The 26,570-nt window shown below is 38.6% G+C and overlaps 1 long non-coding RNA gene across 1 annotated transcript; it reads right to left on the bottom strand.

The window, feature by feature from the left end:
* Positions 1-2,715: 2,715 nt before the first annotated feature.
* On the bottom strand, positions 2,716-26,034 carry LOC121733587. Its single transcript, XR_006036581.1, has 3 exons — positions 26,022-26,034; positions 11,108-11,115; positions 2,716-2,774 (listed from the first exon to the last, which is right to left on the bottom strand). It is a non-coding gene; the product is annotated as an uncharacterized LOC121733587 (long non-coding RNA).
* Between the last annotated feature and the right edge of the window lie 536 nt (positions 26,035-26,570).

Below are 26,570 nucleotides of genomic sequence, written 5' to 3'. Positions count from 1 at the left end.
TCACTTTATAACTTTATTATGAAACCTACCATTGCTAATTACCGCTAACGTACTTGGCCTGAATAATATAAGCTAAAATAAAGTCGAAAGTGTACATTAATACCCGCCTATGTGATTTAGGCATCTTTTGCCACAATGTCACTCGGCTACAAATTATCGATAACGCAATTTTATTGGATTATCGTTCAGTGGCTTGAGCCGCTTGAGTAAACTTTTATCAACTTAGGTTATACATTACAGTGGTGGCCTAATATATTGTCTTTTGTCTATTCTTAAAAACTGTTAAAAGTTTTCTAGAAGTTTATGGCCTTTGAAAGAAAAATAGTCTTTCTTTGGCTTAAAGTGCGAAAGTTAAGTACCTGAGAGGTATCTGGTACATATATAAAGCTTTTCACCGAGGTTAACTTTTAAGTTGTTTCTAATGTTCATAAAGGTTAAAAACTTTTCATCTTTTTTTTGAAGTAATTGCTTTGTTTTCTCGTGAACTCCAAGTACTTGTTTCTGCTGCTTGGTCCAAATTAAATAAAATTATTTCTAAATAATTAACAGCCCTGACGTCACTGCGACCCATAGGGATCTATTGTGACTCCTTCGCACTAGAGTATCATCCCCAACCCAATACTGCTCATAAATTGAACGATATGGTTGGGGCTGGTGCTACGAATTTCCTCTGTGGATGAGTATTCGTGCCGACCAAGGTGCCTGTTCCTGATCTGTAGTAGAGCAGGACAGTCGAGGAGAATATAATAACATAGTTAATGTAATAAATCAAATTTCTTATCCTACCTCCTATATCCTTTCGCCTTCCTAAGCAATCTGATAGTTACAAAGAAGCAATTGCCTAAATTTGAAGATGATTTCCATATAGATGGTTAGCAAGCCTGCAGTGCGATTGGGCCATAAATTATATGATTCCCGACTCGGAGAGAGTTGAAACGAATCAGAGATTTATTGGCGAGCTCTGTACAAAGTAATGGGGTTCTCAGGTAATAAATTTAGGAATGGTTACAAATTGCTACACTAGTTGTATCTAACCGATCTCTGTATAAACTCTCAATGATGTCAGAGTAGACAGAGTAGTTATGTCTATTGTGATGATGTCATAAGCTTGTGCTTTCGACATCATTTCAAGACGTACGTACCTAATAGTAGATGAACTAACAATTTGAGAATGGTCGTTTTTTGACCGACTTCCAAAAAGGAGGAGGTAATACGTTCGGCTGTATGTATCTTTTTTTTTTTTGCATAAACGGAGACTTTAGAACCGGGAAAATGATTTGTTATGAAAATCTGGATTTTATAAGCCAGATATATTAGCCAGATGATAAAGTAGGAAAGTTACAAGGTTTATTATAATTTGAAGGGAAAAAATAAGTATTCGGGCTACTTATTTAAAAAAAAATAATATTTGTTATAAAGTTTAGGTATCCACTTCATTCACTTACGTCTTCAATTTTTTGTTGCATATTTACGTGGTCATAATTTCGTGCGAGTAAAATAAAATTTCCTTTCTCGTAGGAATATTTTAACGATTATGTATGGGAAGGCCCCGTAGTATATTGTTCTCTATGACGTTTTTAATAAAGCAGCGTTATAGGTAAGCCTAAAAAATGATAGGGATTTAAATTACCATAATATGAAAGAAATAATGATGCAATAATAGAAATACACTGCCATATTTCAAGTAACATGCACGCCTTTTAACTTATTCATATCTAATATATAAAATTCTCGTGTCACAGTTTTTGTTGCCATACTCCTCCGAAACGGCTTGACCGATTCTCATGAAATTTTGTGAGCATGTTGAGTAGGTCTGAGAATCAGCCAACATCTATTTTTCATTAAAAAAAAAATTATATGGCAAAACAACGTTTGCCAGGACAGCTAGTTTAATTTTAAAAATGTGAAAATGTGTTTCCTCTGTTACCTTTTAACGTTCAAACCTCTGAGCTGATTTTAATAACACTTTGGTATGGAGACACTTTCTGTACCGAGAAAGGACACAGGACAGTGTTCAGTCTGGCAAAATGGACGGTTCCTGCACAATAAACAAATTTCGACGGAACGAATATGAGGGTATATATTTAACCCTCGGTTGGTCGTGCTTTTAAAATAACGCCGTTGGTCACCTGTGGTCTTTGAAAGCCCGAAAATTAAATGGCATAAAAATGGCATAAATTTATATGTTTCTTAACTTTTTTCTGTAAATTATTGTTATTTAATTCAATATTAATCAGATTTAATCAAAAAAAATATTATATTTTCACAATTTAAAAATAGAAATCGAAAAATTTCAAGTGGAAACCGTAAGATAGGAAAATTAAAAAAAATCAACATAGTTTTATATATCAACATAGTCGTAAAATATGTAGATAACTGAAATAATAGTTAAATTTCCTATAACTTAGATTGAAATCTAAAAAGCTGAGTCCAAATAACATATAAACTATTGAATGTTTAAACATTGACAAATTTTTAGAACCAAAACCTTATTCTTATACATTTTCCTGTTCTAATACTTTAAAGGAATGGTAAATATACCGACAATTAGTTTGTAATCATCATCATTTTGGTCTACATAGCAAAATATGCATTACTGGAAAAGTGCGTCTAAAACTTCTTTTAAACGATATAAAACCATAAGAACCAACTCACGACATTTTAATTGATTTATTATTAAAATACAAGGAAAATCACAAAATAAATCCATTTCGGTATTAAAACTGTATGAAAATATCAAATCAAATTTAGTGACGCGGTTGGTCACCTAGGGTCTTTAAAGACCTCGGCGTGAATAAACACATCAGTAACACACAATACATGCACGCGAGCTCAGACGAGACGTGGCAATTATATCGAAATATAATTCATTTTAGGAAGCTACCTATTACTTTTTTTTTTTTTTTTTTTTTCGTTGGGGAAATGCTATTACGCATCCCCGGCGGTCTGGGGATGGCTACCGGGGTATGTGGGACTCCCCAGGGCGGTGAGGCCGCGCCCGGGCATACCCACTAAAAACCCAACGAGTGTTCCTACATTCCGCTTTAGGCAGAGCCACGGGATACGCGGGATACACAACCGCGACCCTGCCAGCGAGTACCCCTAAAGGCACTAGTGCATGGCTGTTAGGCCCACACTGCACTGCACTATGATGCGATGCGCGGAACACTTAGCGCATCGCAGCCAACTCGGGAGCTCGGTGCTGTTGGGTGACGGCGTCCCCACGCCGGTACCCCGAGCTTCCCCGCTAAGTCGGGATGTCGGGCCCATGTCTGGCCCTCTGTCTTCGCCTTGGCCTCCTCTGAGGGTCGAGTGACTCCGCCTCACGTCTGCGCTCTGACTCCTCCTTCGCTGACATCACCTCCTCGGCAAATGTCGCGACTGCTCTCCAGGAATTTTCGCTACTCAGCATCGCGCGTACGATCGCTGGCAGCGAAATGTCATTTCCGATGGCGGCTTGCAGAGCCGCTCTTTGTCCGGTCCATGCGGGACAAGCCAGCAGGGTGTGCTGTGCCGTGTCCCGTTCGTCGTCGCAGTGGTGGCAGGCTGTGGTCTGCTCACGTCTGGCGATGTCACACAGGTACCGACCAAAACACCCATGTCCGGTCAGCACCTGTGTGAGGCGGTAAGATAGCGCCCCGCTTTCTCTGTCTGCCCACTCCCTCAGTACGGGGCGCATAGCAGCTAGTAGGTCGACACTAACTGTGGATTCGTTTATTCGTGCCAGCCATTGCTCGAACGCGCGGTCTTTCGCGTCATTCCTCCACCGTCGTATATAGTCTGGCGGTGGAAGATATCCCTCCTCGCGCTCGGCTTGGCAACGCCAGTAAATATCAGCCAGCGATTTGGCTTCAATGTCCCAAGGGACGCTGCCTGCGAGGACGCATGCTGCGTCTTTCGATATTGTGCGGTATCCCCGAACCGCTCTAATGGCCAGTGTACGTTGCATTCTGACCAGGATCTGTCTGTTTTTTGTCGCCAGGTGTTCGGCCCATATTGGCGCCCCGTACATGCACATTGACCGCACTATGCCCATGTACAGGTTTCGGCATTTGAGGTTGGGTCCTCCTAAGTTAGGAAGCAGCCTCGTTAGTCCACCGGCGGTCTTTGAGACTTTCTCTGACAAACATCGGAAATGCTCTTTAAAAGACCACCGGCTGTCCAACACAAGACCCAAATAGGTCATGGACCGACGCACCTCGATCCGTGTACCTCCCACGATTACAGCAGCATCCAATGGCGGCGCATTCCGCGCACATGAAAGCAGATCGCCTCGGATTTATCCAGGGCGACCTCAAGTCCCAGAGCGCGTATACGGCGATTTTCAGGTCTTCCGTATTTACGGATCAGAACTAGCTTCCCACTTTTCCAGCGGTTTGGGAAACGACACTGCGATAGACAGATGTTAAGTACCATGAGCACTCGCTCTTCCATCTCCTCCATTGCGAGTGCCCATACGCGGCCTGGAATGCCGTCGAGGCCAGGTGCCTTATTTTTCTGCCGCATTTTCCTTACTGCTATGGCAAGTTCCGCCGACGTTATGGGTGGAACCTCCTCTTCATCGTCGGTACCGTTGGTATCGTCCGGGGGTGCCATTACTGGCGGAGACCAATCGGCTCTGGACGGGAACAGAGCTGAGAGGACTGTCTCTCGTAGTTGTGGCTCGAGACTCTGGGTGAGAGGTGGGCCAGATGGACGAAGTTTCTGCCTTATGTTTTGTAAGGCTGCCCCCAAGGATCGCGATCTAGAGTCTCCAGCCACTCGGTCCACGCTTTGGACTTGGCTTGCCGAATGCCTGCCTTTAGAGCGCTTCGGGCGTCTCTATAGGCTTCATAAGCAACCTCTTCAGCGTCTGCATTTCTGTTGCGTCTTCTTCGAAGACGCGTATATCGTCGATGAGTTGCTACGCATTCCGTTCGTAGCTGATGGATCTCCGGACTCTACCAGTACACTTCGCGTACGCGCTTGGTTGACCGAATTCTGGGCATAGACGCATCGCAGATCTGCGTCATGGCCTCATTCAACCATTCCGCCGCTGTATCAGCATCTTCTACCGGTGGCATTGGTACCAACGACTGCACAATGGCAGCTTCTATTAAAAGGTCTTTATTTAATTGCCGCAGAGACCATCGGGGGCCACTGTAAGGTGATGAGTGGCGACCCGGTCTGTCGTGGAAGTCATTAATGCCAAACCGAATGTACCGGTGGTCGGACAAAGTCTCCACATTTTGGAGAACGCGCCACTCGGTAGACCGCTGTGCAACGCAAGGGCTAGCCAAGGTAATGTCGATTACGGATTCCCCTCTTTGACGTACGCAGGTACTGGCATTGCCGCGATTGAGCACTACCAGGCCAGTTTCGACTAGCCACTCCTCGATTGTTCGGCCTCTGGCATTTGTCGCCGGGGAGCCCCAAAGCGCAGATTTTGCGTTAAAGTCTCCTGCGACGACTACTGGATTGGGCGTTCCGCTTATGAGTGCTGAGAGTCGCGTTAGGAGCTCCTTAAAATCAGCTATCGGTCGGTTGGGCGAGAAATATACGCTTACCACGGTAAACGACTCGAAGTGCACTGCGACAAATCCATTACCCTTCACTGCGCTACTAGATGCTACGATTCTTGGGCCGGTAACGATAGCAGCTAAGGAATCTGCATCAACAAACCAGTTCGCGCCAGGCAGAGTCCGGTATGGCTCGGATATTACGGCTATGTCAATGGACCACTGTGCCATGGAGTGGACCAGTAGATCCTGTGCGGCGGCGCAGTGGTTCAAGTTACATTGCAGGAAACTTTTTTGGGCCATTGTTATAGGGCGTCCATCAAGCTAGTCTTCTCTGCTGCAGAGGCCGCAGTAGATGATGTTGCGGCTGTCTGAGGACTCGTGCTCTTTTCAGAGCCGGTCTTCTTTTTATTCCTAGGGGCTGATTTCCCGCAGATCGTGCTTCCAACGCGGTGATCGGCCGGTCTTCCCTTCGAAGCGCAGAGCGCACAATGCGGAGCGTTCTGGCATTGCTGCGATATGTGACCTGGTTGACCACAGCGGAAACAGAGACCACTGCGGTCAATGTCGCAGGTGCACTTGCTCTTCGCATGACCCGACTCCTGGCACTTATAACACCGCATGGGCCGAGCTGGCAGCAGTGTAACGCGGGCTACAACCCACCCCACGTACAGTTTGGTACTAGGGTTAGAAATGGTCTTCGCGGCTTCTATCGGGCAACTCACCCACGCAGCCCCTAGACCATTCCTGCTGACGCGTATTTCACCCACTTTGATTGCCTCGACTGGACAGTTGGCAGCTCTTGAAATTGACTCGGCGACATCTGTAGACGTAACCGAGTCGTCCAACCCTGACACCCGTAGCTCGACGCACTTTTGGGGTCTGGAGATACGTACTTTATGGTCCCCTAAAATCTCCCTTAGTTTACTAGCTAAGGTGTCCGCCTTTTCGCTGTGTGCATCGCCTGAGACCTCAAGTATTCGGGCCCCAGTAACCGCGACCTTGACTTTAACCGCAGGGATTTCGAATGCCTGCTGGACAAGACGTTTTTTCGCTTCTTTTAGCACATCTCCGTACGAAGCGCCGCGCTCCTCTGCCTCCGGTTGTAGGGTAAGAACCACAGCCGCAGTCTTAGGGGCGCGTAACTTACTACTCTTTGTTTTCTTCGGCACCTTACCATTCTTCTTTTCCGCTCCTTGTTCTTTTTTCTTTCTACCTCTTTTCACCACTTCAGTCCACTCTGTGGTTTGAAGTAATCTCGGAGCTGTTGTTGCTACAGGGGCGTCTTGTTTCGCACTAGTCGCCTCCAAAGCCGCAGCAGTTTTCCGCGCCTTCTTTCTTTTTTTCAGGGCTGGGCCTGGATTTGTCGGTGGCATTAGCGTTGTGACCGACATCGTCGCCGTTCTTTCAAACTCTGGTTGCGACGGCTGTGCAGACTTTGCATTAGCCGCTTGGTCCTTCTTTCTGTCCGCTGCGAGTGGGGGTCTCAGGCGTGGCTCCGGTAGGAGTCGAGCCTCGAGACCCTCTAGTCGTGCGTCCAGTCTAGCGCTCGATAGCGAGACCGCCTCTCGTACAGCCCGTTCGATCAACTCTTCTGTGGTCAACTTCGTCGTCGTCGTCTGCTTCGTCTGAGTGCCATGCGGCCGAACGACGGCGAGCTCCCGTTTGACAATCTCAAATTCTTGTTTCAGGTCCGAAAGCTCACGGGAAAGGCGAGCATTCGCCTTTTCCAGGGCTCTGGTCACTGCCGTTGACGAACGAGTCAGCAAAACCGAGCAAGCCTCTTGCAAGTTACGGGTCGCATCTTTGATGGCCTTAATGCTAGTAGCACTCAGGTTGCTGGATTTCCTGACTGTCTCTGAAATGGCAGCCAGGCTAGTCGATATAGTGGCGCCCAGCGCGCTTTTCGTCTCCTCGTCTGAACCCAACATTGCATCCGAATATTCAGAGGTTCCGGACGCTCGCGATGATCGGAGCGGTTGGTTCCTCTGCGTCAGTTCCAATACCTCTCTGTCCGTTTGGACTTCAAGAAGCTTATGCTCCACGCCTCTTTTATTATTTAGGCCTACATGCTCTCCTGTAGTAGACGGTCGTCCTCTCCCGCGTTTAGCACGCGAGGCTTTCGTCTTCTGCGGGCTTGTTTGGTTCGACGGCTCAGCCTCCGACTCCCCATCTGCATCGTCTTGTCCAGGTTTCCGCTTTTTGGCGGTGGTCCTTTCTTTCAGGTATGCCGCCTGCTTTGAAAAAACGGTGGTCTCATTACCGCTTTCTTCAGAAGCTGACGTACCTTTAGTAGGTCTTCTAAAGAACACCGAAGTTTTTTCCGTTTCCATTGCTGTGACTGTTGGCATTGCCGCCCGCGAGCCACTTCGAGTCATAATACGTGTTGTCTTGTCCGGTACTGTCAAATCCGAGGTGTCACATCCTTTAAAAACGTCTTCCGATCTTACCAAAGCAACTTGAGTCCCCCCCGTATACTTGGGGCGACCCCCCGCCAAAGCAGGAGTGTGGGATTCTCCGACATCCACCGGACTGCCGGAACCCACCCGGGGAGAATTTTTTCCATTGCTTACTTCCATGTTTGATCAATTACTAAGGGTGATTCTGCCCTGTTGTGGTACCCTTGCGGCGCAGACCTCCCGCTCGCCATGCATCCCAAGGCCGGGTACCTATGCCGGGGATTGGGGACCCACGGGTCCATCCGTCAAATCATACACTCACTGACATACACACAGAAACACACACTAATGTAAAGAAGAGATAAACAAAAAGGAAATACAGAGTAGAGAAGATGGTGAAAGATAGAAAAATAAAACAAAGTAAGCAAAACGAAGAGTACACTAATAAAAAGAAAGAAAAATAGGAAAGACCGACGTTCCGCCATCCTGAGTACCTCACCCCGTGTAAAGGGCGGGGTGGCGCACCCAGGAGCCCAGGGACACCAACGAGGAGGAACCGGTATCGCCCCCAAGCTACCTATTACCTAAAGAGTGGGGTTGCTACGAGTAATTTAAATATAGTTTTTTCTCGTTTTCGCAAACTCCGGTCTTTTAAAGACCCCACGCGACCAACCGAGGGCTAAGTAAGTATTTTTAACATTTCTGGTTAACCGTTAATATTATTGTATGAGTTATTTTTTCTTCTCTCTAACGTTTTTAAAAGTTAACTGCAACTAGTTCTAACAATGAAACTAGAGCTATTTTGAATTTGAAACAAGTTCAACAATAGCGGAGCGGACGCAATATTTCTGTTAGTACTACGGTCCGTTCAGACATAATTTGCCCCTGACAGCACCTTTAATACTAACGTTATAAGGACCAAACTCATAAACTCTAAGGCAACATAATTTAAACGGATATAAAACAACCACGTGAGCATGAAACAAAGTCAAATAAAGTTCTCTACACCGCGCCGCGCCGCGCCGTGATTGTTGAAAGACTGATTAACAAAAAAGTTTTGTTAGTAATTCGTATATTTTAAATTTAAGATTTTTGTTTAGTTTATCGATATAATTATGTAATTCTGAATCTAATCTCTCTATCTCTAATTGTTAAGTGAAAAATACTGTTTAAGTTAATGATAATTGTTAGATTGATGCCATTGCACAACATATCATCAACGCGCCAAAGCGTTCGTGGATGTCTGTATCTATTTAAAGGAAGTTACTAGGACATGCAATCTGCATATTTATAGCCATATAAAATATTTAGGCTTTTAAACGGAATGGCGATGAAATTTTGCCAAAGAAGAATGTATTGCCAAAACAAACCCATTACAAAAGTGAAATGAGGTGTTGAGAGTATTTTATTGCGTGTTTAAACGCGTAAAAGCCTTCGTCTAACTTGAATAATTATCGACAAACAAAGGTTTTAATCAGGGAACACAATAAACTCTTGACTTTGTCAGCAGTAAAATGATGATTACAATGTTACCCTTGTTATGGAATATGGAGTACTATTATATAATCTGTGCCATGGTTTAGTGGTTTTATAATATTCATTCTAGATAGTAATAATAATAATAATATCTATGGACGCTTCAAATCACGTCAGTCTGGCCCCGTGGTAAGTCCCTGAAGGACAATGTTACGGGTACCAGACAACGGAAATATATTTAATACTTTTAAGCATAATATATTTAAGATTTTTATTATATTATGATACACATATTTAATACACATCCATGACCCAGGAACTTAGAAAACTATTTGCTCCGACGGCGGGATTCGAACCCGCGACCCCCGGCTTGAGCTAACAGCCCACCGTGAGCCACAGAGGTCGTCAAGTAGTAGGACAAGTCACGGTGTATTTTATGTTAAGCCAGATAATGCCCACAACCCCGTTTCATCAAAATTCGTTTATTGCAAACCATACCTTTTCCGGAATAAAAAGTATACTTTTTCCTTTCCTGGGAGTTGGGACTCAAGGTATCTTCATACCAAACAGCAAAATCGGATCAGCGCTTTGGGCGTGAAGAGGTAACAGACAGATAGACAGTCAGATACACTTTCCCATTTATATTATTATATTTATATAGCCTAAAAAATCGGCCAAGTGCGAGTCGGACTCACGCACAAAGGATTCCGTACCGTTGTTGAGCGAAAGATGGAACAAAATTGTGTTTTTTCAGAAGTCTAGCTATAGTGGTTCTTGAGTTACAGCCTGGAGACAGACGGACAGAGGCACAGACATCGAAGTCTCAGTAATAGGGTCCCGTTTTTTTTTCTGAAAATAAGGGGACAAACGAGCAAACGGGTCACCTGATGGAAAGCAACTTCCGTCGCCCATGAACACTCGCAGCATCAGAAGAGCTGCAGGTGCGTTGCCAGCCTTCAAGGAGGGAATAGGGTAATAGGGGAGGGTAGGGAAGGGAAGGGAATAGGGGAGGGTAGGGAAGGAAATAGGGTAGGGGATTGGGCCTCCGGTAAACTCACTCACTCGGCGAAACACAGCGCAAGCGCTGTTTCACGCCGGTTTTCTGTGAAAACGTGGTATTTCTCCGGTCGAGGCGGCCCACTCGTGTCGAAGCATGGCTCTCCCACGTATAAGTCCAATATAAAAGCTGTTACATGATTTTAAACCGACAGTATATTATAAGTTTATGTTTTAAACTATCTTCGTGAAAGTTGTACGTAGACCATTCTAATCTATAGTATATATTTTTTTCTATTTTTGTCTTTGACATGGCTTTGATACTTGGGGGACTACTACGGTGGTAGAACAAATTACGGAATTTAGGATATTAGTTTTAGCCAGGAAGTTTTACTACAAATATCTTTTCAATGAGACTTGTTACTAAGCAGCTATAAATATTTTGAAGGTGCCTACTAGATTACTAAATAGTCACTAGTCACTGCGTAATTGGGTTGCCTGGAAGAAATTGCTTTCAATATTAATTTGTGTACATGTCTCATTTATTAAATATGTTTGTTTTACTGTTATGTTTGTGCACAATAAAGTATATTAATTGTTTGTTTGTTTGTTAATTGCTACGCTGCAACTACGTAGTGATCGCTACTGTAGCAAAGTAAATCGACACTTTAAAGTATTGGCGAAGCGTCGCGAAACACGATCAAGTATTGGTAACAACAAGTGTTGTATTACTCGCACAATAATTACTTCACAGTCTTCATACAAACAACTACATCCCCAAGTAAAACTTTCCTGCAATTGATTAAGGTAGCTGAGAAGTTTTTTCTTATTTTATATTCTACTAGACATGGCCACAACTCCGTTGCAATAAAATTCGTTTCTCGCGCGTGAATCGTACATTTTTCAGGCTAATTCTAACTATTTCCTTTTCTGGGCTCAAAGTCTCTCCATGCTTTTCACTTTTCAGCAAAATCAGTTCGGCGGTTTGGGCGTGAAGAGGTAACAGACATACAGACGGATGAATTTTTATTATATTAGCACGGATATGCTTATTCTAAAATATAAAGTAGATATTATACGTAATAAATACAATTACTATTTTCTAAAATGTATTGTGTCAAACAACAAGTGAAGACGCAATATTTTTTGCATGTGGTGAATGCAGTATGCGTGATAAGCATTTATACGGGGAAGAGCCATGCTTCGGCACGAATGGGCCGGCTCGACCGGAGAAATACCACGTTCTCACAGAAAACTGGCGTGAAACAGCGCTTGCGCTGTGTTTCGCGGAGTTTACCGGAGGCCCAATTCCCTTTCCTATCCTCCCCTATTCCCTTCCCCTCCCATCCCTACCCTCCCTTATTACCCTATTCCCTCTTAAAAGGCCGGCAACGCACCTGCAGCTCTTTTGATGCTGCGAGTGTCCATGGGCGACGGAAGTTGCTTTCCATCAGGTGACCCGTTTGCTCGTTTGCCCTCTTATTTCATAAAAAAAAAATACAAAAACCCCACACACCGCTATGATTCGACGTAGTCAATCGTAGTTTCGCTATATGTGTGTAGGTAATGGGTATACTGGGTGACTCCAATGACTCTGTAAAAAGAGAGGCGTAGTTGAGGTTATACAGTTAAAGGTGTGCAGAACTTTATCTTTACTTTTTCATTTGGTTTAAGTCGACCGATTGAGCTTATTTGTAGCTCATCTGCACAAAGCTTTTCGATATAAGCTCTTAAATATAATGTTATTTTGACGTCCCAACTAATTTTATTACAATAAGTGTCAACACAATATTCTTCAAAGCACTTCCATTTATAGCTTCAATAAAGTGAGGAATTTTTATTAGCGATCTAAGGAACAGATTACTGTGTCATCTATTATGAGCTGTAGTAAAATCCTTGATAGTTTTTGTAATGTTTGTAGCAGTAAACATTTTGGCTATATAACTGTTATTAATAGTAACATAAACCCTTGTTCTTAGTATTTGTCCTACACATAATTTCTTGAAATATTTTGATATTTTATACAATGCATGCTTTTACATTTTTATATAATACTAGCGACCCGCCCCGGCGTCGCACGGGTATATAATATTATATAGCCACTGAAAAAATGATTAAAATCGATAACCTATGATCCTTCACGTGGTCTACTTCTAACATAAAAATTACTCCAGTAGTTCGCGAGATAAGCCCTTTCAAATAATTTCCCCCGTTTTTTGTTTCCCCATTCTCATATTAGTCTTAGCGTAATAAAATATAGCCTATAGTCTTCTTCAGTAAATGGGCTATCTAACACTGAAATAATTTTTCAAATCGCACCCGATAATTCCTGAGATTAGCGCGTTCAAGTTAGCCCTTTCAAATAATTTTCCCCGTTTTTTCCACATTTTCCTCTATTTCTTCGCTTCTATTAGTCTTAACGTGATAAAATATATCCTATAGCCTTCCTCGATAAATGGGCTATCTAACACTGAAAGAATCATCAAAATCCGTTGCGTAATTTTAAAGATTAAAGGGAACAAAGGGACATAAGGGAAAAAAAGCGATTTTGTTTTATAATAATAATTATGTATAGATAGACTTTACAGCATTTTTTACGCCACGCTTTCAGAATAGGAAAAGTTATAGAGATCATTTTTTCCAAATATATTTATTCATTTCTATCGAGGACATGCTAAGCTCGTAAAAATATTTTTTCCACAATGTTTTGTAGAAAAATATAATAATTTATGATGATACTGCAGCAGCCTAGTTGTCCTGTTTTGAATAGTTTAGTCTCACGTTTAGTAAAGTTCCTAATTCTCAATGTTTATTATGTAAAAATGTTCTCAAACTTTAAATTAGACGCTTGGTGTTTGTACGCAATTGTTACAAACTTCCAAATTGAATTTAACGCCGAGTGTGAGAAAATTTCATATTCATCGAGAAAACTTTTACTTAAGTAATTTATAAAAATAATCTCTTGGTGAATATGAAAATATTAGGTAAATTAAATAAGTACTTACTTAAATCAATTTTATGGAAACGATTTTTAATGCTCTTACTGAAAACAAAATTAGCCCGCTTGCATCAATCAGTGCGGCTAAAAAGTATACAATAATTATAACTATGTCCTATATAATAATAATTATTCATTATTGTGACCTCTATCTTTTTCGTCCACTCGTCAAATAAATATAATGAGTAAGGCGTAGCACATGATTAGCCTTAATCCAGATTCATGCAAATGGACTTCTGACAGCAATCCTGATGTTAGATAAAAAGCAATTAATTATTTTAATAAGCAAATAATTCAATTGAAATATCGTTTTACTTTAACAAAATGTACGTCGTATAATCCAACGTGAATAGTTAAATTGCACGTAGCTTGCACACCTTCTGAATTTTAATCCGTTAGGTCAGGGGTTCCAAAACTTTTTCTGCATGCGGCGCAGTTACACGTCACAATATTCTGTCACTCTACCTGATTTACATCGATGGGTTAAGCAGGTATTTTGATAATAAACAAGTATTTGTCATCTGCCTGCTTTGCATAATCAATAGGTATTTTTTTTTTCACAATATTTGGGGTTACGGATAATGATGGAACTCATGGAAGGATCGACTCACGGCGCCCTTTTGCCTTTCCACGGCGCACTAGGGCGCCGCGGCGCACACTTTGGGAACTCCTGCGGGTAATATGTAAAGTTTAATATCAGTATCTATGTTTTTTACGATTGCGATGCAATCAACATATATTAAAACTACATGACGCCTGCAACGTAGTTGCGAGTTGCGACGAAATTAGTTTTTCACGAGGGAATCGAGTTCGTTTTCGCAGGATTAAAACCATCCTAATTCCTAAAGGACTCAAAATATCTGTTAAACAAAATATTTTATCGAAATCGGCTACTTAAGTGGTTAAAGCGTGCCAACTTTCGCATTTATAATATTAATATGGATTTTGTAAAAATTTTTTGTCGCCTACTTATCGCTTGCGCCTTCTTCTTAAATTTTAGCTTCTCCAGATGAATAGACGAATTACAAGAAGTTAGGTAGAGGGTCAAAGTCGTTGATTGTCAAAGGTAGATGCAAGCCACGGGCGAGGAGAGAGTGAGTATACATAGTTAGCCATAATTTCCAGTTATAAAATAAAAAATAAAAAATGTTTTATTTCTGAGTGAATTTGAATCAAATTTTTTCAGAATGGTCTACCTGATGCCTACCACCAGTTCGGGAACCACCCCGGCGAGAAGAACCGGCGTAAGAAACTCGCACGGGTTCCACTTTTTACCAAAAAAGTGAGAGAAAAATTGAAAAATAAAGTTTACAACTTTGTAACTTAATATTATATACAATGTCAACATACATAATTGTAAGTCATAATATTATAATAATGTAGAAGTAGCCTTGCAAGATCCTACTCCCAATATGTGCCATCTTCTATGAAATCATTGACCTTATAATAAGCTTTGGCACACAAACGCTTTTTGACTACTTTTTTAAATTTATTAATGGAAAAATTTTGAACGTTTTCTGGGATTTTATTGTAAAGGCGTATACATTGACCTTTAAAAGATTTACTGACTTTACTAAGTCTGATCACTGGCATATCCAGCTTGTGCTTATTTCTAGTATTTCTACAGTGAATGTCACTTTTAACTTTAAATTGTTTTATTTTTTTTCTAACATATATTACATTATCCAAAATGTATTGAGAAGCAACAGTTAGAATACCAATTTCTTTAAATTTATTTCTCAGAGATTCTAAAGCAGACATTTTATAAATAGAACGTATGGCTCGCTTCTGCAGCACAAATATTGTATTAATGTCGGCAGCGTTTCCCCATAAAAGGATTCCATATGACATCCTACTATGAAAATAACTAAAATATACTAATCGTGCCGTGTCTTCGTCAGAAATTTCTCTAATTTTTCTGACTGCATATGCTGCAGAACTGAGCCTACCTGCTAGATTAGCAATGTGAAGACCCCACTGTAATTTACTATCAAGTGTAATACCTAGGAATACAGTGTTATCTACCAAATTCATCTTCTCATTATTTAATAGCACATTGGTTTGGACTTGCCTAACATTGGGCAAAGTAAACTTTATACATTTAGTTTTACTAGAATTTAAAAGTAAGTTATTAACATTAAACCAATGTACTATTTTTGAGAGAGAACTGCTTACCTCATCGTAGTTCGACTGTTGTCGCTTCACTTTAAAAATAAGTGAAGTGTCATCAGCAAAAAGCACTATCTCATTATTATTATCCTTTACTAGATATGGTAAGTCATTTATATAGATGAGAAAAAAAATGGGCCTAAGATAGATCCCTGTGGGACACCTGATTCTATTTTGGTTTCATTGGACCTTTTACTATTTACCTCTACCCTTTGAGCCCTATTTTTAAGGTAAGAAGTCAAAAGACTGAGAGCAGAGTTCTTTATGCCGTAGTGGCGCAGTTTCCTGATCAATGTAGCATGCTCAACACAATCAAATGCTTTGGAGAGATCGCAAAACACACCTATGCCTTAGGTGTGTTTTGCGATCTCTCCTCCTGCGACTCCTCCCAAGCTTCAAAAATACTACAAAGAAGTCCTATACCGGCATCCGTTGTGGATCGACCCTTAGTAAATCAGTATCGTGCAGCAAATTATTTGAATTAAAATGCACTAGTAATTGTTTTAAAATAATTTTTTCTAATATTTTACTAAAGGTCGGTAGAATCGATATAGGCAGGCCTATATCGATTCTACCGACCTTTTCGTGGAAAAAAATTTCAACGTCAAATTCGTGGGATCCGATTTAGTCTCGGCTTTAAATAAAGGAACAATCTTGCTTTGCTTCATTAAGTCAGGAAAAACACAATTTATTATGCAGTCATTAAAAATCATTGCTAGATGAGGAGCTACGATATCAATAATTGATATCGTAGCTCCTCATCTAGCATAATTATTATGACGACCTCTGTGGCTCAGTGGTGAGCACGTTGGTAGCTCAAGCCGGGGGTCGCGGGTTCGAATCCCGCCGACGGAACAAAAAGTTTTCAATGTTCCCGGGTCTGGATGTGTATTAAATATGTGTATGATATAATAAAAATCTTAAATATATATATCCGTTGTCTGGTACCTGTAACACAAGTCCTTTAGGTACTTAGTTTTACAGGGAGTCGTTTACTATCCTAATTCGGCTCCGGTGGAATGAAGTACTTTGTGAAATTAATAAAAAGCAATGTACATAAAGTAAATCATATATTAGTTTTCTTTAGACAATCAACAGAACACTTAAAAACTGACAAGGTGTCAAATATCAAAAACATAGGAAATAAACATCTTCTAAAATCTGAACGGCCAACACCATCTTACACTAAAGAGGTTTACCTCAACACTTAGCACGGGGCCAGACTGACGTGGTGTGAAGCGTCCATAGATATATAAAAAAAATAATTATTGATTTAATAATTTTTGTAGACATGCCCCAGAGATCAGTAGTATTTTTAATATTCAACAATTTAAAGGAATCAATAATATCTCTGGGGTTTATTTCTCTAAACTTAAAATTGACATCACACTCCTTCACATTGTCTTTGAGTAGCTTTTCGGCAGCTTCAGGCGAAGAATTTAAATTTTTAGTCGTTGAGACCGGAATGTCAGCAAAAAACTTTTCAAAGACCGTCGCAACTTCTTGATCATTAGTAATCTTTTTATTTTTAAAGTATAGTTCAAAATCAGAGCTGCGACAGGATACATTTCCAGTCTCACCAGCTATAACCTGCCATGTTGTTTTTATTTTATTTTTAGACTGTTTAATTTTGTTTTTTATGTACAGGGGTTTAGCAGCTTTGCAAACTTTTCTAACGGTTTTTGAGTAGTTTTTAACATATGCTTTAAATACTTCACTATTGTTAATACACCTTTCATCATATAGTTCATATAATCTTTTTCTACTAATTTTAATCCCTTTTGTTGCCCATTCAATAAATTTAGTTTTTGTATTACTGTTTCTAACTGTTTTAGAAGTAAATATTGAATTAAATTGAGTTCTTATCACCTTAAATAATTTATTAAAAGCTTCATCAGAGCTATGTGACCTATCCAATAAATGGATATTTGAATTTAATTTACTTCTAAATTGTTCAATACGTTTTGTGGTCACAGGAATAAACACAAGACTTTTCTTCGCGTCACTGTCACATTTCATATTAAAAGAAGCTATTTGTCCACAGTGATCAGAACTTAGCTTATTAATTATTTCTTTTTTATCAGGAATAAGATTAGTAAATATGTTGTCAATACAAGTGGCTGTAGTCTCACAGACCCTTGTAGGTTCCTGAAACAAACTGTAAAGGTTTTACGATTGAAATAAAGATGTGAATCTAACAGTAGTGGGAGTTAAATCTAATAAATTAATGTTAAAATCACCACATATTTTTTTTTAGATGCACATATTTTTGACAAAATTTATTCCATTGTTACTTCAAAAGAATCGTACAACCCTGATGGAGGCCTGTATACGCCCACAATGATTAGTTGGCTGAGCTCTATGCATGCCACTTCTATTATTCGTTCAGTAGAGAGACTCACGATATCCTTACGTTCCTTAAACTTCAAATTGTTTCTGATTAAAATTAGAGAGCCTCCTCTAATGGCAATTTCTCTTCTGAACGAACTTGCTATATGGTGATCATTGAAATTGAAAATGAGTTCATGTGATCTGAACCAATGTTCAGATATACACATAATATCAATGTTAAATTCCTTTAAAAATAACTCAATTTCAAGTTCTTTACCTATCATACCTTGTAAATTCTGATGCACCAGATTAATCAAATTACATTTATTTTTCCTCAGTTTAATTAAGTCTATCAAGTTATTGGTAGGATTTTCAACATTTAGACTTGAACTTAATTCATTTGTGCAAGGGATGTCCTCCATTGTCTTATTATCTAATTTAAATAAATATTTGGAACATATTCCAAATCGTTAACACTATGACTAATATTCTGCTCAATAAAGCAGTAGTCGGGGAAGCCAAAAACTTGGCTGGGTTTATATATGTCGTAGGATGATTTGATAAATCCGTGTTTTCGCGAAATCCCTAGAATTTTTGCGAAAATTCGATTTATCAAATCATCCTACGACATCGTACGACATATATAAAAAGTTAAATAGCAATTTGGCTATACGTCGTTTATAAAAATTAGATAAGAAGAACTTATCTCTTTTCATTGTGGATACCTTAACAATAACTACTAATACTTTTGATATCTATAACCTGACATTCCTTATGTGAGTCATTCAAAATTATACAATTATTATTTACAGCAGTATAAATAAGGCTGTTCAGCTGATATCTAGCATAATTTTCTTTATTGTCTCTCTTTGGCAACATTTGTATATAAGGAAAAGTAAACAAGATAACTTTTTTAAGATTTTCAATACTAAATAACTGGTCCAAAAATTCAGTCATCTGTTTCCTATTTACCTTTCCTTTCCTCCCAACTAAAAGTATTAGTAGTTATTGTTACCTTACTGCAACAGGGCTTTAACTTTTTAATTTAACTACTGTTTTGTATTAAAAGTTTGCTGACAAAAATTCATTCATCCTAAATCTAGATAGAATTGAATCAATCATCTCCATTTTATTATTTCGAATTCAATATATATTATACAAATCTGATTTAATAATGACCGGTTAGTCAGCATACCTATTTCCAACAACCAATAATAACCAACACACATTGCAAAATTCATCCAGATTTATTATTCAAAACAACTTCATAAAATATTGTTTGCTCACTTAATGCAAAATGATGTTGTGTTCTCAAAATCGTACGTAAAAGCCCTCTTTAATTTAAATCCTCCTTCGTAACAATATCTTGGAAGGGTCCTTACAAACCCTTATAAGGCGGCGGTTCACAACTCACAGCTATTAGTAGAAATAAATCTTTTGTTTGTACACTAAATACCTGAGGGATGAATCTAAGTGCTTTTTACTAAATAGAAACTGTGGTTGCTGAGTGGCTTTTAGTGATTTTAAATAACTTTGATAACTTAGTTACAAACACTATATTTTATAAATTTATCCATATAGGTGATTGGGGTTATGTTAATTAATAAATAACTAACATTAAGAATGTTTCTCTCTGGCGTAAAATAATGTTCGCGGCAGCCATATTATATTTTTTTTTATAATTAAAGTAGTTTAACATGTTTCTTCTCAGTGTTATGTTCTAGATTTGGCAAATATATTCACAATCATGTCAGTAGTTTCGAAGCTTAGTCGATAAACAAACAAATCTTTTATTATGTTTTTCTTTCAATATCAATAATTAATATTATATTTATGTTTATAAGCAATATTTGCTCAAATCTTCGCTCACGCAAGTTTCAAGACTAGCATATTTACTATAACATTGAAATATATTTAAAATCCCCCGGGGTATACGGGAAAAGAGATTATCGCTTGACCTAAGCGAAGATTCCGCTGGAATATACTTACTTACTCAATATATTTTATAAAGTGAACTTTACGTTTTATCTGCGCAAAGGCGAATTAAGCTGTGACTTGGCATGTAACCATTAAGTATTTACCTAAATAATAATCTGTGCTAGTGTTTGAACGTTTGACTATGAAGGGATTGAATTCAGGTAGTGCTATGGACTATACTAGTGGAATCTAATTATATTTCCCCAAAACACAAAGAGGCACAGTCGAGCGGGGAAGGAAACATCAGAGAAAAACCTCTGACATCGTTGGTCTGGATACGTATCAACTATCAATTAGACTATAATATTATTACATTATTGGCTAATCAATAAATAAGTAAAATTATATGGCACATAGATATCGCAAGAAAGGAACAAAAAAAGGCTAACTTTAGCGACTATTGTATGCATTTAAGGACGCTATCACATTTTTTCACAAATATCAGCGATTTTCAGGTACCATTTTGAAGAATTAGGAGTCACACTGCGAGGATATTTTGGTTTCAAATGAAAGATAATTCATTCATTTTCACATCTTTACTATAAAAATGTTATAGCCGCATGCTAATACATAAATGTTCACATAAATACGTTTAAACCATCACAATAATCGCAAAAGATAAAAAAATGGGGTTTGATTAGGTACCGTTATAGCTAAATACACTGAACTAAGGAAAATATATATATATTTTTTTAATGAAATAAGGGGGCAAACGAGCAAACGGGTCACCTGATGGGAAGCAACTTCCGTCGCCCATTGACACTCGCAGCATCAGTAGAGCTACAAGTGCGTTACCTTTTAAGAGGGAATAGGGTAATAGGGGATAGTAGGGAAGGGAATAGGGTAAGGGATTGGGCCTCCGGTAAACTCACTCACTCGGCGAAACACAGCGCAAGCGCTGTTTCACGCCGGTTTTCTGTGAGAGCGTGGTATTTCTCCGGTCGAGCCGGCCCATTCGTACCGAAGCATGGCTCTCCCACGTATAAATATACAAAAAAATATACAAAAAAAAAATACAAAGAAAATGTTGCTTAATTAGTCCCCTGTAAGAATAGGTAAATATTTTATATAAAAATAAATAACATTTCCATTTATAAGAAAAATAAGAAACGCTCTCAAATTTCTTCATAAATTTTCGCCCTATCAAGAACGCGGCGAGCGTCGTAACCGCCACTGTACAAGGCGCGCTGATATTGAATGTTATTTTAATGCCCTTAACGTCGAAATTCGTACTGACCTGCTAATTTTTGTAATATTTTTTGTGATAGCGTCCACACATGAAAAGGTCCAAGTTTAGGGTAATATGTAAGTCTACTAAATATTTCTATATTTATTGCGGTAAAGACTGGCAAACATTGCGTACATGTATGCCATTTAAATCCTTATATTGTAGACTACATCAGGATGTAGACTATACAAAATATTACAGTGAAACCTGGTTATGCGGGACCTGGCTAAATGAGAAACCTCTATTATTGACAGTTGCAATGAAGTCCCGGCACTATTTCATTAAATTACCTCTGTTAATGGAATTTTTGAACCTGGTCAAATGAGATTAGAATTCTAAGACTTTTTCGATATTTAACTCTATAATTGAGACTCTGTAGCTTATTAACCTGCATAAGTGAGACAATTTATGATATGTGTAACAGGTTTTGACATGTTTGTTTACATACATTTCGCATCGTCTATTGTGCATGCTTTTTTGTTAGTACTATCTCAGTTTTTGACCTAAAAACAAGGGATAAAAGTGTAAAAAATTTTCAAATGTAAATATAAAACGTTATCAATATCTGAAAAATCTAAACTTCTATTAGATTATGATTGTGGAAAGTCGCGTGGTGAACTGTGTAGGGAGAATCAGAGTAGTAGTAGTAGTAGTAATATCAAAGTTAAACCTGTGTGGAATTATTAAAAACGAGAAAATTAGGTCTCAGTGTATTGTTGGAAAAGGAAAACCCAAAAAAAAATAATATAAAAACCTTTTAAAATTAAATAACGGCAAATATGGAGCTCTATGAGTGCCGGCCTCTGTAAATGAGACACCCATAATTTTAAACCTGCTTAATTGGATAACTGGACTATTGGGAGCCCTTAATAATTGGTACAAAAGTCTTGGTCCCTTGAGATCCCAATTAACCAGGTTTCACTGTATAAGTATGTCCGTTGTATTATTGTCTCCGTTTCGGGATAACAGCCTTGATCTGGCGAAAGAAAAAATGTTGAAAGATTAAGATGAATGTTCTTATTAAAGGGCCTTGTACGCTTGTGTTTAAGTCACTTTAAGTGATGTACTCTTCTAAGGCAGGGTTTCTCATAGTGGGGTACGCGAACCCCTAGAGGTTCGCCATTCGACGGCAAGGGGTTCGCGACAAGATTTACGTAATGGGGTGGGTAGCTAGACAAGCAGAGTATTTCGAAATCCCACGCGAAGCGGTGAATTTCCTTTTACCCTTTGCTACAACATACTTATCTGAGAGTGGGTTTTCACACCGTCATGATAAAAACTAAATGCAGAAATCGATTTGATACCGAGTCAGAATTAAGGTTAAAACTGTCCAAAATTACTTCTAAGTTCTAACATTGAATCCATTTGCGACAAGAAACGAGCACACCCATCACATTAATATTAGGAAGACATTTCTTTTGGTACTATTTATGTACGAGACGACGAAAAAATAATAATATAGATTTTAGTTTGTGCAAGGACAATTTATAGTTTAGTGTATTTGCGATAGGACAATAAAATATTATATAGAGTACATAGTTGAACACATAGATATTAACTTGTAGTTTGTTCGTAATAGTAATAGGTTTAAAATACTTTAATTTAATTCATAGGTTTCATGTAAGAGTGAGACGGAAATAAACCATCTCATAATGTGTTTTTTATTCCCAAAACCAAATAGTTTAATAGTCAATAGTTAATAGTTACATTTTAATAGTTAATTTGTATTTTATTTCTAGTTCTGTTAAATTTAAATAGTTTAATAGTAAAAATTGCATAATTATATCGTTCTTTGTAAATTTCGTGTTAGAGTAGGATAGACATATACAAAGTAGCATGTAATAGATAGAGATAGCTAGATTAGTCACTTTGTTTTACCGATTTTCCGTAGTTTTTAATAGTTTATGTTCGATATTGTAATAGAAATAGGTAAGTGATATAGTAAAATAGTGTTTAGAATTAGTAACATAGCATATTAAGTTTATATAAAATCGTGTAAATATTTAGAGAAAATAAAGAAAGTTTGGCGGGGACTAGGTGATAACGGGACTGATAACGGGACCGCAGGTCAGGCCCATTGTTTTAAACCTAGTATAAATAAAGGGCCGGGCCGGCCGCTAACGAGACCGCTCCGAGCTAGCCTACCTAGAAGAAACAGCAAGACAAGAAGAATTGGGGAAATATTGGGGAATTATTGGGTCATCGCTACATCGGAAATAGAAGAAAGGCTGGCCGGAAATCGCGTCGACCTCGACCCCCGCTAATAGTACAATAGTGACGAAGTGTTTTCTTTCGACCACCCAGTACAGAAGCCGTTCTCGAGTAAATTCTCGCACGGCAACACTGTACAATTTGCGTGTTACATTTTATTCAAATAAAAACCATATTTTCTTCAACAGTCAATGAGGGAGGGGGGGTATTAGTTAGTAAGGGGTTCGCTGTCACCAGGGAGTTTTAACAGGGGTTCGTGGAGCCGAAAGATTGAGAAACCCTGTTCTAAGGTTTTCAAGCTATTGCATAGCTTTTATCGCGGACTTTGAGCGCGGCGACCGAATCAAGAAATTCCGTAACGAAAATCTCCTAACATTGTCTCGTTTCAGTTGGGTAGATTTCGGCTCGGTGATGCTCGAGTTGTGGTGATCGCCGCACAGACCGGCACAGCAGTGCAGCAACGACACGGTGTTTGAGTGCGAGCGACTAGACGTATGCAAAATACCTATAATTAATTAACGTCGTTACGTCGAATATTCTGTAAAAGCACGGGTTAAAAGTACTAAATAGTTTCTAGTTCTACGTTCTACGAGTACGTAAGTAAAAAGTCAATTTTAATATCGTCGGTATACCTTTTTTGTCAGAACCTAGATTTAAAGAAACCTAAAACTTAAGTGATCTATCTTATATCTTTAAACGAGCAATTCTTGTATATATATAATTGGAATCTCGGAATCGGCTCCAACGATTTTCATGAAATTTAGTATATAGGGGGGTTCGGGGGCGATAAATCGATCTAGATAGAAATCATTTTTAGAAAATGTAATTTTATTCGTGTTTTATCGAATACCGAGCAAAGCTCGGTCAAATAGCTATTAAATAGTACTCCCACACCGGTTTCCGTGATGGTGGCCGGTTTCAGTTCTATATTTTAAAACTTTAGTCTCCTTATTTTGTTTTCGTTTAATGAGCATGAAATTTCAACGACAGACAGTTTAAAATTAATATAATCTGCAAACGACAACTTTGTATACGACTTCAAAAGCCAGGTTAACTAAAGTTAGCTTATTTTTAGGTTTCAAAAACATAATTTATTCATATTTAGATCATAACTTACATGAAATCCAAATTGAAAACTTTTCAAAATCTCTTTACTATCTTTATCTATACATATTATAAAATAAAGTCGCTTTTTCCCTCATAAAGAAACATCGTATTTTAAGTTGATGAAATGTTTAATACTAGAATCTGAATTACCGAGACAAGAAAAACCAAAGAGAATTTGAGTGGTTTGCCCAAGACGCAAAAACCGAAAGACCAAAAAAGGCCTTCATTGCCTGCCAAAAATTTTTATGTACCGAGCAAAATGTCATAAATCTTGTGATTGTGTTTGGAAATATAATGAAGATTAATACTTCCCATATTATATCTAAGATTTCTTTTTAAAAAAAATTTTTATTTGTGAATTTTTTTCCTTCATTCTGCCTTAGGATATTGAAAAAATTCTTGTCGTGAATGTTAATGAAAATTTAATATGTTGATTAGTAGTTAATGGAATCAGGCGTTACTTTGCGGAAATCCATAGTTTAAATTTAGTTTGTTATTATTTTTAGCAATATTCCGCGAAAATTTTCGCGGAATATTGCTAAAAATAATAACAAACTAAATTTAAAATATGTTGATAAGGTTGTAAATTTATATTTTTTTATAATAAACAAAGTGTACTTTGTTTAATAGAATGAAAAAATAAATTACTTTGTAAAACCTGGATATAACGACATATTTTATAAACGTGAGCAAAATGCTCTACGCGCGAGTGCTCGTGTAATTTTTAGGGGCGCGGGTGCTGGCATTAACCCGCACGGTTATGGCAAAATATGAAAAATTCGTGAAAATTAGATGCATCTTTGTAATTCTTTTCTATCGAGAAAATTTTAAGATATCTTGTTTCCGCTCAGATCAAATTCTTGGAAATATAATGAAGTATCTATGTTTAGAAAATAACACAATTCGGGGCTTATTTTTAAGTATAAAATGTTGGGTTAGCCTTCCCCCTTAATCCTGGTTAAACTGTTTAGTTGGATATGTTCTTTTCTGGGACTCAAAGTATCTCCAAACCTTATTTTATCAAAATCGCTTTAGCGTTTAAGCGTGAAGAGGTAACAGGACAGACAGATACACTTTCGCATTTATAATAATATAATTATGGCTTCCGGTTGGAGGAAGGTGCATAGTGAAATAGCGGCGACCTGCTACAATAAAGGTGGCTTTCCAATGCTTGCCGCAAACGACCGCGCCCGCCAATAATTCAAATAAAATGCCACTTTATGACATAGGCTAGTTAGGCTATATTATATCTATTCTATAGATTTCATTTTCTACCGACATTGGTCTAGCGCCTGCATTGTAGTAGCGTAGAGCAAAAAAGAAAGCCTTTGTCATAAAGTGGCATTTTATTTGATTTTTTCGCCGCCTCTCGCCTCGTCACGATATCAACTGACGTGTTTATTATCTGCACACATAACAGCAAGAAAATGAATCGCTAAGACAACATTTTTTGCAATATTGTAACACTAATATTTACATAGTCAATTGCTTGAAGTGTTCGGTTTCGCACGAGGTACCTCCCCGCGCGATAACTCTTAATATAAAAAGACATGTCCTCTATTATACTAGTATTATACCCACTTTAGAGTTCAAGCTGGTCAAGGCAAGCCGGCAAAATGAAATTTGTTAACTTATTCTTATTAGTTTTAACCTTGTTGTCTTTTATGACGATCAGCCAAGCGCGACCTGGAAAACTGGGACTCATCAAGAAAGGAGCTAAGGTTATAGTAAGTCTAATTGTAATTATTTCTATGGTTATCAAGTTTTAAACTGTAGTTTGGGTTTAATATTTACTTATAATAAAACTTGGTTACCATAATAATATTATATTATGATCTTAATCAAATCAAATCATTTTTATTTCGGGCATCAAACCTACGGCCTAACTAACCTAGGCCCATATCTTATGGTTCTGTAACAATTACAAGGAACCCTTATAATGGAGGATTTGGCATAACAGGCATGGTATAGGTCTACCAGAATCTGATGGAAAAAGTGAGAAAATAAATTGACTCTAGTAATACCGGGGTAATTGGAATAAAACATTTTGATCCTTTTTTTAGGGTTACCCAAAGGGTAAAAACGGGACCCTATTACTAAGACTTCGATGTCTGTCCGTCTGTCCGTCTGTCCGTCTGTCTGTCTGTGTGTCTCCAGGCTGTAACTCAAGAACCGCTATA

Source organism: Aricia agestis, chromosome 14 (genome assembly GCF_905147365.1).
Source record: "Aricia agestis chromosome 14, ilAriAges1.1, whole genome shotgun sequence".
NCBI classification, from domain to species: domain Eukaryota; kingdom Metazoa; phylum Arthropoda; class Insecta; order Lepidoptera; family Lycaenidae; genus Aricia; species Aricia agestis.
This window is presented reverse-complemented; position numbering and strand designations above follow the sequence as displayed.